Genomic DNA, 18,328 nt, shown 5'->3' with positions numbered 1-18,328 from the left:
ACCCCTCCAGTAACCCTCTGTTTGTTCTCCATATTTAAGAGTCTCTTATGTTTTTGTCCCCCTCCCTGTTATTATATTATTTTTTGCTTCCCTTCCCTTATGTTTATCTGTTTTGTATCTTAAAGTCCTCATGAGTGAAGTCATATGATATTTGTCTTTCTCTGATTCACTTAGCATAATACCCTCTAGTTCCACCCACATAGTTGTAAATGCCAAGATTTCATTCTTTTTGATTGCTAAGCAATACTCCATTGTATATATATACCACATCTTCTTTATGCACTTATCCATCAGTGGGCATTTGGGCTCTTTCCATACTTTGGCTATTGTTGATAGTGCTGCTATAAACATGGGGGTGCATGTGCCCCTTTGAAATAGCACACTTGTATCCCTTGTATAAATGCCTAGTAGTGCAATTGCTGGGTCATAGGGTAGTTCTATTTTTAGTTTTTTGAGGAGCCTCCATACTGTTTTCTAGGGTGGCTGCACCAGTTTGCATTCCCACCAGCAGTGCAAAAGAGATCCTTTCTCTCCACATCCTTGCCAACATCTGTTGTTGCCTGAGTTGTTAATGTTAGCCATTCTGACAGGTGTGAGGCGGTATCTCATTGTGCTTTTGATTTGTATTTCCCTGATGATGAGTGATGTGGAGCATTTTTTCATGTGTCAGTTGGCCATCTGGATGTCTTCTTTGGAGAAGTGTCTATTCATGTCTTTTGCCCATTTCTTCATTCTGTTTTTTGGGTGTTGAGTTGGTAAGTTCTTTATAGATTTTGGATACTAACCCTTTATCTGATATGTCCTTTGCAAATATCTTCTCCCATTCTGTCGGTTGCCTTTTAGTTTTGCTGATTGTTTCCTAAGCTGTGCAGAAGCTTTTTATTTTGATGAGGTCCCAATAGTTCATTTTTGCTTTTGTTTCCCTTGCCTCTGGAGACGTGTTGAATAAGAAGTTGCTGTGGCCAAGGTCAAAGAGGTTTTTGCCTGCTTTCTCCTCGAGGATTTTGATGGCTTCCTGTCTTACATTTAGGTCTTTCATCCATTTTGAGTTTATTTTTCTCATGGTGTAAGAAAGTGGTCCAAGTTCATTTTTCTGCATGTCACTGTCGAGTTTTCCCAGCACCATTTGCTGAAGAGACTGTCTTTATTCCATTGGATATGCTTTCCTGCTTTGTCAGAGATTAGTTGGCCATATATTTGTGGGTCCATCTCTGGGTTCTCTAGTCTGTTCCATTGATCTGAGTGTCTGGTTGTGTGCCAGTGCCATACTGTCTTGATGATTATAGCTTTGTAATACAGTTTGAAGTCTGATAAATGGGATTTTCTTAATTTCTTTTTCTGCTACTTCATTACTGATGTATAGAAATGCAACGGATTTCTGTATATTGAATTTGTATTCTGCAGCTCTACTGAATTCATTTATGAGTTCTAGCAGTTCTGGGGTGGAGTCTTTTGGGTTTTCTACATATAGTATCATGTTATCTGCAACTAGTAAAAGTTTGACTTCTTCCTTGCTGATTTGGATGCTTTTTATTTCTTTTTGCTGTCTGATTGCTGTGACTAGGAATTTCAGTACTATGTTTAATAAAAATAGTGAGAGTGGACATCCTTGTGTTGTTCCTGACCTTAGGGGAAAGGCTGTCAGTTTTTCCCCATTGAGAATGATATTAGCTGTGAGTTTTTCACACATAGCCTCATAAAAACAACATGTTTTTATGTTGAGGTATGTTCCCTCTAAACCTACTTTGTTGAGGGATTTTATCTTGAATGGATGTTGTACCTTGTCAGATGCTTTTCCTGCATCGATTGAAGTGATCATATGGTTCTTATTTCTTTCTGTTATTGATGTGATATATTACATTGATTGATTTGGGAATATTGGACCACCCTTGCAACTCAGGAATAAATTCCACTTGATCGTGGTGAATGATTTTTTTTCTTTTAAGTTTGTTTATTTATTTTGAGAGAGAGTGCGAGTTGGGAAGGAGCAGAGAGAGGTAGGGAGAGAGAATCCCAAGTAGACTCCATGCTGCCAGTGCAGAGCCTGGTGTGGGGTTTGGACTCATGAAACCACAAGATCGTGACCTGAGCCGAAATCAAGAGTTGGACACTTAACCAACTGAGCCACCCAGATGCCCTTGAATGATTTTTTAAATGTATTTTTGGATTTGGTTTGCTATTATTTTGTTGAGGATTTTTGCATCAGTGTTCGTCAGGGATATTGGCCTGTAGTTCTACTTTTTTTTTGTGGTGTCTTTATCTGGTTTTGATATCAGGGTAATGCTGGCCTCGTGGAATAAGTTTGCAAGTTTTTCTTCCCTCTTCTGTTTTTTGGAATAGTTTGAGAAGAATAGGTATTAACTCTTCTTTCAGTGTTTGGTAGAATTCACCTGTGAGGCAATCTGGGCCTCGATTTTTTTTTTTTTTTATGAATTTTTGGATTACTATTCAATTTCTTTGCTGGTAATTAGTTCAAATATTCTTTTTCTTCCCGTTTCAGTTTTGGTAGGTTCTATGTTTCTAATAATTTACCCATTTTTTCTAGCTTGTCTGATTTGTTGTTATGTAATTTTTCATAATATTCTCTTTTCTGTGGTATTGGTTATTCTCCTGTCTCATTTGTGATTTTATGTATTTGGGTCCTTTTTTCCCCCTTGATAAGTCTGGCTAGAAGTTTATCAGTTTTATTGATTTTTTTTTTCACCCCCTAGAGAACCAGTTCCTGGTTTCATTGATCTATTGTTTTTTAAATTTCTGTATCCTTTATTCCTCTTTTTTTTAATTAAAAAAGTTTTTTTTAATGTTTGTTTATTTTTGAGAGAGAAACAGAGTGTGAGCGGGGAAGGGGCAGAAAGAGAGGGCGACACAGAATCCGAAGCAGGCTATAAGCTCTGAGCTGTAACACAGAGCCCAATGCAGGGCTCAAACTCATGAACTGCAAGATCATGACCTGAGCTAAAGTTGGCCACTTAACCAACTAAGCCATCCAGGCACCCCTGTATCATTTATTTCTGCTCTAATCTTTATAATTTCCTTTCTTCTGCTGGTTTTAGGTTTTGTTGTTCTTTTTCTAGCTCCATTAGCTGTAAAGTTAGGTTATTTATTTGAGATTTTTCTTGCTTCCTGAGGTAGACCTGTATTACTGTAAACTTCCCTCTTACAACAGCTCTTGATACATCCCAAAGGTTTTGAACCATTGTGTTTTCATTTTCATTTGTTTCCATGTACTTTTAATCTTTACTTTTTTATTTTTTGAGAGTGAGAGCATGGGCAGGGGAGCGGCAGAGAGGGGGGACAGAGGATCTTAAAGTAGGCTCTGTACTGACAACAGTGAGCCTGACATGGGACTCAAACTCACCAACTGTGAGATCATGACCTGAGCCAAAGTTGGACCCTCAGCGGAGCCACCCAGGTGCCTCTCCATGTACTTTATAATTTCTTCTTTTGTTTTCTGGTTGACTCATTGATTTTTTTTAAAGATTTTTTTAATTTTTAGATAATCTCTATATTGAACATGGGGCTCAAACTTACAACCCAGAGATCAAGAGTCGCATGCTCCATTGGCTGAGCCAGCCAGGCACCCCTCATTCATTGTTTAGTTGCATTTTTTTTTTTTTTAAAGTAGACTTCATGCCCAGCATGGAGTCCAGTGGGGGGCATGAACTCATGATCCTGAATTTAAGACCTGAACTGAGATCAAGTGTCGGTTGCTTAACTGACTGAGCCACCCAGGCACCCCTAGTTGCATGTTATTTAAACTCTATATATTTGTGGTCTTTCCAGATTTTTTCTTGTGGTTGACTTCTTGTTTCATAGTGTTGTGATCAGAAAAGATGCATGGTATAACTTCCGTATTTTTGAATCTGTTGAGGCTTGTTTTGTGGCCTAATATGTGATCTTCTCTGGAGAATGTTCCATATGCACTTGAAAAGAATGTGTAGTCTGCTGCTTTAGGATGGAATGTTCTGAATAGATATGTTAGATCTACCTGGCCCAGTGTGTCATTCAAAGCCATTGTTTGCTTGTTGATTTTTTGTTTAGATGATCTGTCCATTATGTAAGAGGGGTGCTAAAGTCTCCTACTATTACTATATTATTATTGGTTTGTTCTTTTATGTTTGTTAACTGTTTCACGTATTTGGATGTTGCCATGTTGGGTGTATAAGTATTTATAATTGTTATATTTTCTTGTTGGATTTTCCTCTTTATCGTTATGTAGTTCTCTTGTCTCTTGTTACAGTCTTTGTTTTTATGTCTATTTTGTCTGAAGTAAGTATTGCTACTCCGGCTTTCTTTTGACAGCCGTTGCGTGACAGATGTTTCTCCATCTCCTCACTTTCCAGTCTGCAGGTGTCTTTAGGTCTAAAATGAGTCTCTTTTAGGCAGCATATAGATGGGTCTTTTTTTTTTTTTAATCTGTTCTGTCACCATGTCTTTTTAGTAGAGTGTTTAGTCCATTTGCATTTAAAGTAATTATTGATAGACACATATTTTTGCCATTTTATTACTTGTTTTGTGGTTGTTTGTGAAGATTTTCCCCGATCCTTTCTGTCTTTCATGGGGATCTTCTTTATGCTGGTTTTCTTTAGTGCTATATTTGGATTTCTTTCTTTATATTCTTTACATATTTATTAGTGGTTTTTGATTTGTGGTTACCATTAAGTTTCTATTAATATATTCTGCATGTAGCAGCTTATATTAAGTTGATGGTTGTTTAAATTTGAGTCCATTCTTTACTTTTCCCCATGTCTTAGGTGTAAGATGTCATATTTTACATCATTTTGTGTTCCTTGACTGATTTTTTCCAGAAATACTATTTATTTTTTAAAGTTTATTTATTTTAAGAGAGAGAACATGCACACAAACGGGAGGGGCAGAGAGGGAGAGAGAAGCCCAAGCAGGCTCTGCACTGTCAACATGAAGCCTGACGCAGGCCTTGAACTCACAAACTGCAAGATCAAGAGCTGAAACCAAGAGTTGAATGCTTAACTGACTGAGCTACCCAGACATGCTCAGCAATATTTATTTACAAATTTCTTTCATGTTTATTTTTGAGAGTGAGAGAGAGAGAGTGAGAGTGAGTGGGGGAGGAGCAGAGAGAGAAGGAGACACAGAATCTGAAGCAGGCTCCAGTTCTGAGCTGTCAGCGCAGAGCCCAATGTGGGGCTTGAACCCATGAACTGCAAGGTCATGACTTGAGCCAAAGTCAGAAGCACAACTGACTGAGCCACCCAGGTGCCCCTGGAAATATTTATTTATTTATTTATTAAAAAAATTTTTTTATATGTTTTTATTTATTTTTCAGACAGAGAGAGACAGAGCATGAGCAGGGGAGGGGCAGAGAGAGAGGGCGACACAGAATCCGAAGCAGGCTCCAGGCTCTGGGCTGTCAGCACAGACCCTGACGCAGGGCTCAAACTCACAGACTGTGAGATCATGACCTGAGCTGAGATCAGATGCTTAACCAACTGAGCCACCCAGGCACCCCTGGAAATACTTATTTTTAATGCTTTTGTGTTTCCTATCTTCATACTGTCGTTTTTCATCTTTCCTTTCACTCAGAAAAGTCCCCTTTAAGTAGGTTCCACTCTGGGCATGGAGCCCAACATGGAGCTTGAACTCACAACCCTGAGATCAAGACCTGAGCTAGGATCAAGAGTCAGAACTCAACCAACTGAGCCATCCAGGTGCCTCCTCCAAAAGTCCCCCTTAGTATTTCTTGCAGGGCTGGTTAATGGTCATGAACTCCTTTAGTTTTTGTTTGTCTGGGAAATTCTTTCTCTCTCATATTCTGAATGATAGCCTTGCTGGACAGAGTATTCTTGGCTGAGGGTTTTTACCAATTAGCACTTTGAATATTGATTCATGCCACTCCTTTCTGGCTTAGAAAGTTTCTGCTGAAAAATTCACTGATAGCCTTATGGTATTTCCTTTGTATGTAACTGTCTTCTTTTGTATTGTTGCTTTTAATACTTCTTTTTTTAATTTTTTTTTTTTAACGTTTATTTATTTTTGAGACAGGAAGAGACAGAGCATGAACGGGGGAGGGTCAGAGAGAGAGGGAGACACAGAATCTGAAACAGGCTCCAGGCTCTGAGCTGTCAGCACAGAGCCTGACGCAGGGCTCAAACTCACGGACCACAAGATCATGACCTGAGCCGGAGTCGGATGCTTAACCGACTGAACCACCCGGACACCCCAGCTTTTAATACTTTTTTATTTACCACTATATTTTGCCATTTTAATTACAATTAAATTTTAATAAATTTAAATACAAATTAAATGTCTTGGGGTGGATCTGCTTTTCTGATTTTGTTGGGGGTTCTGTGCTTCCTGGATCTGGATGTTTGTTTCCTTGCCCAGTTTAGGGAAGTTTTCAGCTATTATTTCTTCATATAGATTCTTTGCCCCTTTCTCTTTCTTCTTCTTGTGGTACTTCTATAATACTGTTATGTTTGAGGGAGTCACAGTTCCCTAAGTCTATTCTCATTTTGCATAATTCTTTTCTCTTTTGTTCAGCTTGATTACTTTCCATTGCTCTGTCTTCTAGGTCATGAATTCATTTCTCTGCTTCTTCCAGCCTGCTGTTCATTCTATCAGGTGTGTTTCTCATTTTGCTTATTGAGCCTTTTAATCTTTGCTGTGTTATTCCTTATCTCTATGTTAATGGTTTCACTGATGTCCTCCATTTTTTTCAAGTCCAGTGAGTATCTTTATGATTATTACTGTAGATTACTGTAGGGTTGTTTTTTTTGTTTTTTGTTTTTTTTTGTTTTGTTTTTTTTTACTGTAGGTGTTTTTTTTTTTTAATATTTTTAAAAGATGTTTTTGTTTATTTTTGAGAGAAGAAGAGAGAGAATGCAAGTGGGGAAGGGGCAGAGAAGAGAGGCAGAGACAGAATCTGAAGCAGGCTCCAGGCTCTGAGTTGTCAGTACAGAGCCTAATGTAGGGCTCAAACCCATAAACTGCAAGATCATGACCTGAGCTGAAGTTAGATGCTTAACCAACTGTGCCACCCAGGTGCACCCCCTGCCATTATTTTTTTAAATAAGCTTTTTATCCCTTTCTCCTTCTGTTTTCCTTCTAGGATACCAACAGGGCTCAGATAGTTTCTCTTGATGGTGTCTTATAATTCACATGGGCTTTCTTTTCTCTCTCTCTCTCTCTCTCTCTCTCTCTCTCTCTCTCTCTCTCTCTCTGCTCTACTCTGACTGGATAATTTCAAGTGACCTATAAATTCACAGATTCTTTCTTCTGCTTTGATCACATCTGCTGATGGTATTCTTTACTGCATGTTTCATTTCATTCATTGCATTCTTCACTTCCAGGATTTCTGTTTGGATCTTTTTTTTATAATTTCTGTCTCTCTGTTAAGCTTCTGGTTTTGTCTGTGCATTGTTTCCTGATTTCACTGAATTGTCTTTCTGTGTTTCCCTGTAGCTTACTAAGCTGAATTCTTTATTAGGCAGATTGCAAATCTCTATTTCTTTGGGGTCAGTTACTGGGAAACTGTTCTTGGGTGTCTTGTGTTGCTGTCTTCGCATTTGAAGAAGCAGTCACCTTCTCCAGTCTTTACTGACTGGCCTTGGGAGAGAAATACTTTCTTCTGTCAGTCTGCTGGGGATTCTGAGGCTTTCCCAGTGCATGATATTCCAAATGCTTTTTAAATGGTTGTCAAGTTCTAGAATCAACCTATACAAAATGTACTAGAGATTTTTGTAACAGTTTAAGAAGTAAATATAAACGTTTACAACATATGAAGAGATAAGCATCACAATAGCTAAAAGCAGAAATATGTTCCAGTAAGGGCACCTGGGTGGCTCAGTCAGTTAAGTGTCTGACTTTGGCTCAGGTCATGATCTCATGGTTCATGGGTTTGAGCCCCGTGTCAAGCTCTGTGCTGACAACTCAGAACCTAGAGCCTACTTTGGATTCTGTCTCCCTGCCCCACCCCACCCCCACCTCCCCGCTTGCACTCTGTTTCTCTCAAAAATAAATAAACATTAAAAATATATGTGTGTTCCAGTACTATTTGTATAAATGTATATGTACTAGTTTTGTAACTGAAAAGCAATCACTGTTGGGGCACCTGGGTGGCTCGGTCGGTTAGGTGTCCGACTTTGGCTCAGGTCATGATCTCACAGTTTGTGAATTCAAACCCCGCATCGAGCTCTGTGCTGACATCTCAGAGCCTGGAGCCTGCTTCAGATTCTGTGTCTCATTCTCTCTCTGCCCCTCCCCTGTTCGTGTGTGCGCTCTCTCTCTTTCTCTCTCTCTCTCTCAAAAATCAATAAACGTTACAAAAAGAAAATAAAAAAAAAAAAAAGAAAAGCAGTCACAATTGTGGCTGGTAATGGGGAACTTTTGGGTAATACTCCTTGATGTGAGTGGCATTTAGGTTAAATGACTGTGTTTACTTTCATGGAGCTGTATGCTTATAATTTGTATACTTTTCTGTAATATTTATGCTAAATTTAAAAAGTTTAAGATCAAAAGGCAGTACTCATCATAAAAAATGTAAAAGTACAGAAAGTTGACTTAAAATGTCTCTTCACATACTCATATCACATGAAGACCAGCAACCAGTACTAACATTTTCTTCCATTCTTCTGATGTGTATTTTTTGCCTATAACCTTTATTTCATTATTTCAGATTGTAAAAAGATTCTGTGAGATTGTAAAAAGATTCATGTAAAAAGAATACATGCCCTGTATAGAAAACTTGTTAAACACAGTAAGACACTACATACTTCTCACAATGGAATATGATTGACAGAAAGATGCCAACAAGTATAGTGTAACCATTAAGTTTCTTTAATGGCAAAGAATATAGGAATTTATGAAGATATTTACATTAAAAAATGAAAGGGTTCAGGGGTGCCTGGGTAGCTCAGTCAGTTAAGGGTCTGACTCTTGATCTCAGCTCAGGTCTTGATCTTAGGGTAGTGCGTTCAAGCCCTATGTTGGGCTCTACGCTGGGTGTAGAGCCTACTTAAAAAAAAAAAAAAAAAAAAAAGGTTTCTGATTCTGGTCAAGATGTAATAAGCACATTCTATCCTTTCTCTCTGATTGAATACAATTAAAATCTCTGGACAGATTGCATGCATCAGTTGAGTATCCTGGAAGATAATGGTAGCAGGTGGTTTGGGGAAGGAAACTTTTTGTTTTTTGTTTCTAAAGAATACCTTTCAGTCTTGGGGCACTTGAGTGGCTCAGTTGGTTAAGCATCTGACTTAAGCTCAGGTTCAGGTTGTGATCTCACCATTTATGGGTTTGAGCCCCGCATCCGGCTCTCTGCTGTCAGTGCAGAGCCTGCTTGGGATCCTCTGTCCTCCTCTCTCTATGCCCCTCTCCCGTGTGCACGCTCTCTCCCTCTGTCAAAAAATAAATAAACACTTAGCATACCTTCCAGCCTGGACTCAAAGGTAGAGGAAAATCTGGAACTGGGTGCATACAGAATAAGGTCCAAGAGAATCCCTCTCTTTCTAGTCTCAAGAGCAGGAAAGGGGATTCCTATGGGTCAGAGAGTAGAGATGGATGAAGATCTTGTTGGTTGTTGTTGTTCACATGCCCCCCTCCCCCATTTTCTCCTGCCCTGGCCCCCATGAAAGTCTATAGCAGTGGAGGCAGCAGTGACATTGGCAGCCAGATGGGAAAGGAGTCCATTTATTTTTAGGGATTATGGTCCCAAGAGCATGGTGACATTCACTGGTTTTGTTTTCTCTATCCTCTCACCACTTTACCCTAGGGGCAATCACAGTAGTGGGAGGTACTCAGCAGAGAAGCTAAAGCCTTTCCTTTTTAGCCAGAAGACCAGGAAAGGGGCCCCTGAGAGCTGAAAAGTGTTAGGAAGATTGCAGAGAGGAAGGAACTCAACAAAGCGAACCCATAGTATTGTGTATGAACTCCTGGGCTCTCCTTTGAAATAGCATGCATGCATCTGACCCCTGAACAGCATACCAAGAGCTTTGAGGATTCAGCGGTGAAGTGTGCTGGCCACTGCATGGTATACCTGGGACAGATCACAGTAGTATCACAGGGGCTGTGAAAACTAAACTGACATCACAACATAGCCCACAAAAGATGGATAGGAACTTGTGGGTTGGACCTAATCAATGTAGTTACTGTTCAAACAAACAAAAATCCACTGTTTTCCATTGCACCTAAACAAGATCCAGAGTAACATAGCATAATATCCAGAAATTCAAAATTGTCCCGTATATGAAGAGTTGGGAAAATCTTACTGTCTCCTAAGGGGAAGGGACAGTCAACAGATGGTAACTATGACATGTTATAGATGTGGGGATTATCAAAGAATTTAAGGCAAAAATTATAATTAAAATATAATTAAAACTTCAAGAAGTAGGGGTGAACACCCTGGAAACAAATGGGAAATTAGACATTTAAATTTATTTATTTATTTTTATTTTTTTTATTTTTTTATTTTTTATTTTTTTCAACGTTTATTTTTGGGACAGAGAGAGACAGAGCATGAACGGGGGAGGGGCAGAGAGAGAGGGAGACACAGAATCGGAAACAGGCTCCAGGCTCTGAGCCATCAGCCCAGAGCCCGACGCGGGGCTGGAACTCACGGACCGCGAGATCGTGACCTGGCTGAAGTCGGACGCTTAACCGACTGCGCCACCCAGGCGCCCCTAGACATTTAAATTTAAAATTGTAAGGGCGCCTGGGTGGCTCAGTTGGTTAAGCGTCTGACTTCAGCTCAGGTCATGATCTCGCAGTCCATGGGTTTGAGCCCCGCGTCGGGCTCTGTGCTGACGGCTCAGAGCCTGGAGCCTGTTTCAGATTCTTTGTCTCCCTCTTTCTCTGATCCTCCCCTGTTCATGCTCGCTCGCTCTCTCTGTCTCAAAAATAAATAAACGTTAAAAAAAAATTAAAAATAAAATTGTAAAATTTATAACTAAAACTAAATTAAATATTCCTTAAAGGGACTCAGTAACAGGGTGGAGAGAAAAGAAGAGTGAGTTAACTTGAAGATAGAACAGTGAAAATTATCTGGTCTGACCCGATAGGAATTATTAAACTGAAGAGAAGTGAACAGAGCTTCAGGGAATTATGGGACGATAACAAAAGGTTTAGCTTTTCATGTTATTGAAGTCCCAAAAGGAGAGGAGATGGAGTAGTACAGAAAACTGTTTGAAGAAATTATGGAAAGGAAGAAATAAATGCAACCCTATTTGCAGATGACATGATAATCCACGTAGAAAATCCCAAGGAATCTACAAAAAGGACTCTCGATCAAACAGTTTTGAATGGGAGGAATCAGAATACCCATTTCAAAACTTTTTTATAGTTTCGGTAATCATGAGTAGTATTGGTAGAGGGATAGACACATAGATCACTGGACCTAGGAAACCTAGAAATACACCCACACAAGTACAGCCAACTGCTTTTTGAATGTTTGTGACTCCCCCAAATTTACATTTTAAAATCCTAACCCCGGTGTGATGATACTAGGAAGGTGGGGGACTTTGGGAGGTGATTAGGTTATACGGTGAAGCCCTCAAGAATGGAATCAGTGCTGGGGCGCCTGGGTGGCTCTGTCGGGTAAGCATCTGACTTCAACTCAGGTCATGATCTCGCGGTTTGTGGTTTCGAGCTCTGCGTCCAACTCTGTGCTGACAGCTTAGAGCCTGGAGCCTGCTTCGGATTTTGTGTCTCCCTCTCTCTCTGCCTCCCTCCTGCTCCCACTCTATCTCCCTCTCAAAAATAAATAAATAAACGTTTAAAATTAAAAAAAAAAAAAAAAAGGGATCAGTGTCCTCATAAAAGAGACCCCAGAGAGCTCTTACCTCTTACTCTCTGTCATGTAGGGACACAGAAGATAGCCATCTGTGAACCAGGAAGTGGGCCTTCCCCAGAAATGTAGTCTGCTAGTGCCTTGATCTTCGATTTCCCAGCCTCTGGAGCTGTGAGAAATAAATATATATATGTTGTTTAAGCCACCCAGTGCATGATATTTTTGTTGTAGTAGTTCGAACAGACTAAAATGTGTCAGGACAGTTCAGTGGAGGAAGGGTAGTCTTTTCAACAGTTGCTGTGGGAACAATTGGATATCTATGGGGTGGTCGGGAGAGAACAACCTAGGCCTAAGCTTCACAGCATATAAAAAAAGTAACTCAAATGGATCATAGATTTAAATGTAAAACTATAAAAAATGCTAGAAGAAAACATCAGAGAAAATTTTCAGAAGCACAGCAGGGTAAAGAATTCTTATACATGGCAAATAAAGCATGATCCATAAAAGAAGAAAAATGGATAAATTAGACTTCATCTAAATTAGAAACTTTGGCTATGTCAAAAAGTTTGTAGAAAGAATAAAAAAGGAGACAAGCTACAGAGTGGGAGAAAATATTTCCAAAGAGCATATCAGACAAAGACTCCTATTGAAAGAATATAAGGAAACCTCAATAACAACTCCTAAAAACCCAGTTATCAAAGAAGAAAGCATAAGAGAAATGAGAAAATAGTTTGAGGTGAATGAAAACAAAATCACAAATATGAAAACTTACAGGATGCAGCTAAAGTAGTTTTTGGAGGGAAATTTATAGCTGTCAATGCTTATATTAAGAAAAGAGGAAGAGGGGCACCTGGGTGGCTTAGTTGGTGGCTCAGGTCATGATCTCACAGTTCATGAGTTCGAGCCCCACATTAGGCTTTGCACTGACAGCTCAGAGCCTGGAGCCTGCTTCAGATTCTGTGTCTCCCCCTCTCTCTCTGTCCCTCCTCCATCTGCGCTCTCTCACCCTCAAAAGCAAATAAGAAGAGGAAGATATCAAGTCAATAACCTCAACTATTAAGGAGGTAACTATTCTTCAACTTTAAGAAACTAGAACTAGAAGAGTGAAATAAACCCAAGGCAAACAGAAGGAAGAAAATTATGAAACTAGAGTGGAAACAAATGAATAGAGAATAGGAAAACAACAGAGTAAGTAAAACCAAAAGTTGATTCTTTTAAAAGATCAACAAACTTGGCAAGCCTTTAGCTAGAATTACCAAGCAAATAAGATTCAGATTACTAGAATTATTAATGAAAGTGGGGACAATACCACCCACCTTCCAGAAATAAAAATGATTGCAAGGATATACTGTGAATAGTAAATACTATGCCAGTAAATTAGTTAGAATGGGCAGATCCTGAAACAAACTAAGAAAACTGACTTAAAGAAGAAATAGATGGGAATGCAAGCTGGTGCAGCCACTCTGGAAAACAGTATGGAGGTTCCTCAAAAAACTAAAAATAGAACTACCCTACAACCCAGCAATTGCACTACTAGGCATTTATCCAAGGGATACAGGTATGCTGTTTCCAAGGGACACACACACCCCCATGTTTATAGCAGCACTATCAACAATAGCCAAAGTATGGAAAGAGCCCAAATGTCCATCAATGGATACAGAAGATGTGGTGTATTACTCGGCAATCAAAAAGAATGAAATCTTGCCATTTGCAACTATGTGGATGGAACTGGAGGGTATTATGCTAAGTGAAATTAGTCAGAGAAAGACAAAAATCATATGACTTTACTCATATGAGGACTTTAAGAGACAAAACAAATGAACATAAGGGAAGGGAAACAAAAATAATATAAAAACAGGGAGGGGGACAAAACAGAAAAGATTCATGGAGAACAAAGGGTTATGGGAGGGGTTGTGGGAGGGGAGATGGGCTAAATGGGTAAGGGGCACTAAGGAATCGACTCCTGAAATCATTGTTGCAATATATGCTAATTTGGATGTAAATTTAAAAAAATAAAAAATAAAATGAAATCACAAAAAAAAGAAGAAATAGAAAATCTGAATAGCAGGAAACAAGGAAAGAGTTTGAGTTAATAATTTTAAAATGTCCCACTAAAAACAAAACAAAAAACTTGCCACTAATAAAAGCCCAGTATCTGATGGCTTTACTAGTGAATTCTGCCAGATGTTTAAAGATTTATCATGAACTCTTCCAAAAAATAAGAAGGGAGCACTTCCAAATCATCCTGTGAGGCCAGCATTACCCTAATACCAAATGCTGGACAAAGATGTCATAAAAAAAGAAAACTGCAGGGCAGTATCCCTCATGAATACAGATACAGTAGCCCTCAACAAAATATTAGCAAACCTGGTCTACTAACATTTAGAAGTAATGCAAAGTTGGTTCAAAATATGAAGAAAACTCAGTCTTTATAAACCTTATTAGGATAAATAAACACAAGATTATCTCAAAAGACACAAAAAACAATACCCTTTAATGATTTTTTTAAAAATGTCTCGAACTAGGAATAGAGGCCTGATAAAGGCATTTATGAAAAACTTCCATGTAATGTCATATTTAATGGTGAAAGACTGAATGTTCTCTTCCTGAGCTCAGGAATAAGATGAGGATTCATTCTCACCAGTGCAATTCAACATTGTACTAGAAGGTCTAGCCAAGACAGTTTTAGAAGAAAAACACATAAAAAACATCGAAATTAGAAAAGAAATTAAACTAACTGTATTTGCAAATGACATGATCTTGCATATATAACATCCTGAGGCATATACACACAGACACGTGGCACACATGTGTGTTCAGTGTCACTGGTCATTAGGAAAGGATAACTTAGGACCCAATTAGCTATCAGTACACACCTGTTGGCACAGCTAAAAAAAAAATAGTGGAAATACTGAATGATGGTGGATGAAAAGAAATCGTTTCATATGTTGCTGGGGGGAATGTAAAGTGGTACAGGCACCCTGGGAAATATTTTGGCAGTTTCTTAGAAAATGTAAACATAACCATAGTACCCTAGGTGTTTCACTTCTAGGCGTTTATTCCAGAGAAATGGGATAGTCCGTAAACCTTTGTGGTAAGAACAAGTGTGACAGTTCCAGTGTAGCCAAAGATTGGGGGAGATGGTGAGTATTTTCAACAAACAGTCCTGGAAAGCTGTGGGACAGAGCCTGTAACCTGTGTAGTTTTTTACATCTTTTTTCTCTATTCCTCCACCTTCCTTTGGCACATTTATTTTTCTTGGTCGATTCTTTTTTTTTTTTTAATCTTTTTTTAACATTTTTTTATTTTTGAGAGAGGAGTGGGAGAGGGGCAGGGAGAGGGAGACAAAGAATCCGAAGCAGATTCCAGGCTCTGAGCTGTCAGCACAGAACCCGACGCAGGGCTTGAACCCACGAACTGCAAGATCATGACCTGAGCCACTGTCAGGAGCTTAACTGACTGAGCCACCCAGGTGTCCTTTTCTTGGTTGATTCTTAATGTGTGAGTTGGTTGAAGAGAATTTTAAATGTTGAGTGGTGAATATAGGCGCAAAAAGACCATCATCTTAAAAAAAATTGTGTCTTACGTTAACATATCGTGTATGTGTGGATTTTTCTGAAACTTTCACATGTATTTTCATAATTTGGCACTGGTTCAGAACTGTGGGCACCTCAAGCGAGCTCACAGCAAAGTGGGATGCGCCTGCCTCCCCAGTCTGTCCTCATGGACTCATTCCATTCCTAGTGCCCTTTATTTTCTGAGCCAGAGTGACTGACTTGATCTATGCTTGTTCCTCTGTAAAATTCCTGAGGGCTGTTCTGACTGGTTCTAGGAGTTTTTTCCTTCGTGTGCACAGCTCTGTAATTTAGGTGTCTAATAACAAACTCCTTTGTTTTTGCTTATAGTGGGGTCTCCCACAAAGGCAGGCAGCAGGGTTGTTTACATTTTTATGTAATGTGGTCCACTCAGGCCTCCTGGCCTCCATCCTTTGTGCATGTTGTGTCTCTCTCTTTAAATTCAAGGAGAGCCATACGTTTTGATCTGAAGAAACCTATGAGTATGGGGCAATGTAAGAAAAACAGGTTTTTGGATCAGGTTGGGTAAATTTTGCTTTGGAGTAGCTTTGCATTAAAACGTGTACAGTGGAGTAGAGATGAATAATGTCTCCTCTTGGTAGGTTCAGGTAGGTTGGCTGTGTCATGAACTAGAATTTTTTTTTTTTTTGCTTTGTTTTCCAGGTGCTGTGAAAATTAACTATTAGTATAACTACTAAAGGTCAGTGGGAGGTGAAATTAACTAAGATCATATCAGAAAGAGTTGCATTTGCTGCAAACCGGAAGTGAATTGGATAGTTTTTTCTCTTGTCTATAGTTCCGCTTGTAAGAGCTGGACTGCAGGGGTGCGACCTGACCCCTCCTGTATTGCCGATGTGCGTGCAGAGGAGGCCAAGAAGGAGATTGGAATTACAAAATCAGAATTCCCTGGAGGGCTTGGTTTTGCGACACTTCAGGGAAGTGACGAGAGATTTGTCAGAGGACAGAGGTTGGAAAAGCTAGTTTATGGCCTTCGGTCTTCAGGGATCCTCTTGATAGTGTCTCTCCACAGGTGTGCGTCTCATCAAGGTTTGTTTCCCCACCCCCACCCCAGGGGCAGGATGGAAGGCCGGTGGCGCAGGAGCAGTAACAAATGCTTCCCAGAATCCTTGTTTATGCTGGGTGGTGAGCACTGTTGTGGGTCGCCTGCTGTGGGTGCACTGCTAGAGACTTCTTTGACCTGTCACGCTCCAGGTGAGCCTTGTGAATTGTTGAGCTATTGTGAACACCTCTGCTACTTGGGCCAGCAGCTGCTACCTGCTGGCTCCTCTACCCATTTCCTATTGAATTGACCCACAGAGGATTCTTTGTATTTCCTTAGAGGGTTGCTGGACTGGAAAATTGCATATGCACTGAAGGCTTGTGTTTCCAGGAAGGTGGAAAGATTGGCAGCCATTTGTCTTCTTGTGAATTGGCTGTCGTGTGACTCCTTTTGCTTCTCGTTTCTGGTCTTGACACTGCTGAAGAGTCGCCTCTTTGGCCTAGGTTTCCATCAGTGAGCCTGATCAAGGCAAGACACAAGTCCCAGCAGGTTCCCTGTAGCACAGACCAAAGAAAACAGCAACGGGGAACAGGAGAAGTAGGTTTATTCTAGGGTAACATTGGAGAGCTCAGTCAGGAAGGGAATTCTAGATCCCTGGCTTCTGCTGGAGTTTTCTGTTCTGCATTTACTGGTTTAAGGTTTTCTGGTTGGAAGCAACAGAACTTAATTTTGACTCGTACAAGCAGAAAGGATTTATTGGAAGGATACGGGATGGCTCACAGACTGGAAAGAAAAGCTGTGGAGCCTCATCTTCAGAAAGTGCTGGTGTCAGAGGAGCCGTGATCTTAGGAGCGGGAACCTCTTGGGGTTGAATAAGCACCACCACATCCAGTTCCTGCTGCTGTCTGTTCAGAAGTCAAAGTCCAGGGACAACGGCCCAGCCGGCCTGGTGTGGGTCAGGGAGTGGCACCTTGACTGCCAGTCTGTCCAGGCCCAAGCCTGTGGAGGGAGGTGGTTCCCTTGTGCCAGAAAGAGGACAGCTGCTGGGCAGGCAGCACCAGGATCGTGTCCCGGGAACAAGTGCCCCACCAAGAGCCACAGCTTCCACCTAATGATGCAGCCACAGTGAATTTGTTTTCTATCAGGAGCCTGGGTTTTTTGGTGTTTTTATGTTAAAGGCTGACTCCACTGAACATTCTTTTTTTTTTTTTTTTTTGAGAGAGCGAGTGCACAAGCGGGGAGGGGTAGAGAGAGAGGGAGAAAGGGAGAAAGAGAATCCCAAGCAGGCTCTGCACATTCAGCGCAGAGCCTGATGCGGGGCTCAAACAAACCATGAGATCATGACCTGAGGCAAAACCAAGAGTGGGACGCTTAACTGACTGAGCCACCAAGGTGCCCCTCCACTGAACATTCTTTACCAGTGGAACGCTGTGCAAGAATATGTTTTCTGAGGGGTCACCTCTGCGTGAAGTGTTCCCCCAAGGATTTCTGTCGATCTGCCTGTGCCTAGAGAAAGGTGGGGAGGGTGTCCAGAACACCCCTCTGTCAGAGGGCAGCTGAAGGTGATATCTGTTACTCAGCTGTGCTTTCTTGTGCCACCTGTGAGAACAATGCCCTGTCTGGGAAGTGGTCTTTTTTTTTTTTTTTTTTTTTTTTTTTTCAAGAGAGAGGGGGCACACGTGTGTGTGCGCATGTGAACAGGGGAGGGGTAGAGGGAGAGAGAATCCCAAATGGGCTCTACTCTTAACTCGGGGGCTTGATCCCACAACCCTGGGATCATGACCTTAGCCGAAATCAAGAGTCGGACACTCAACTTGACTGAGCCACCCACCCAGGAGCCCCTGGGGAGTGGTCTTTTAGAAATTCCTTCTACGGAAGAGGGTTGAGAGTTTGTCATCAGAACTAGAGGGGCAGTCTTTTGGCCTCTTTAGTTAGACTGATTTAGAAACTGCCCACAGTCACTAAGAGCTGACCAGGGGTGTGTGTGTGTGT

The 18,328-nt window shown here is 40.6% G+C and overlaps 1 protein-coding gene across 2 annotated transcripts in view; it reads left to right on the top strand.

Annotated features, from left to right (window-relative positions):
• The window catches only part of SCAP (SREBF chaperone), a 72,990-nt gene that overhangs the window by 17,936 nt on the left and 36,726 nt on the right, over window positions 1-18,328 (top strand). The window contains exon 1 of one of the 2 annotated variants that reach the window (XM_045049495.1): window positions 16,527-16,548. The exons of the other annotated variant lie outside the window; for it this stretch is intronic. The gene's annotated coding sequence lies outside the window, so the exon portion shown is untranslated. Of the gene's footprint in view, window positions 1-16,526; window positions 16,549-18,328 lie in introns of those variants that run through there. 2 annotated transcript variants of the gene reach the window in all.

The sequence above is a fragment of the Felis catus genome, chromosome A2 (assembly GCF_018350175.1).
Source record: "Felis catus isolate Fca126 chromosome A2, F.catus_Fca126_mat1.0, whole genome shotgun sequence".
Taxonomy (NCBI): Eukaryota; Metazoa; Chordata; class Mammalia; order Carnivora; family Felidae; genus Felis; species Felis catus.
This window is presented reverse-complemented; position numbering and strand designations above follow the sequence as displayed.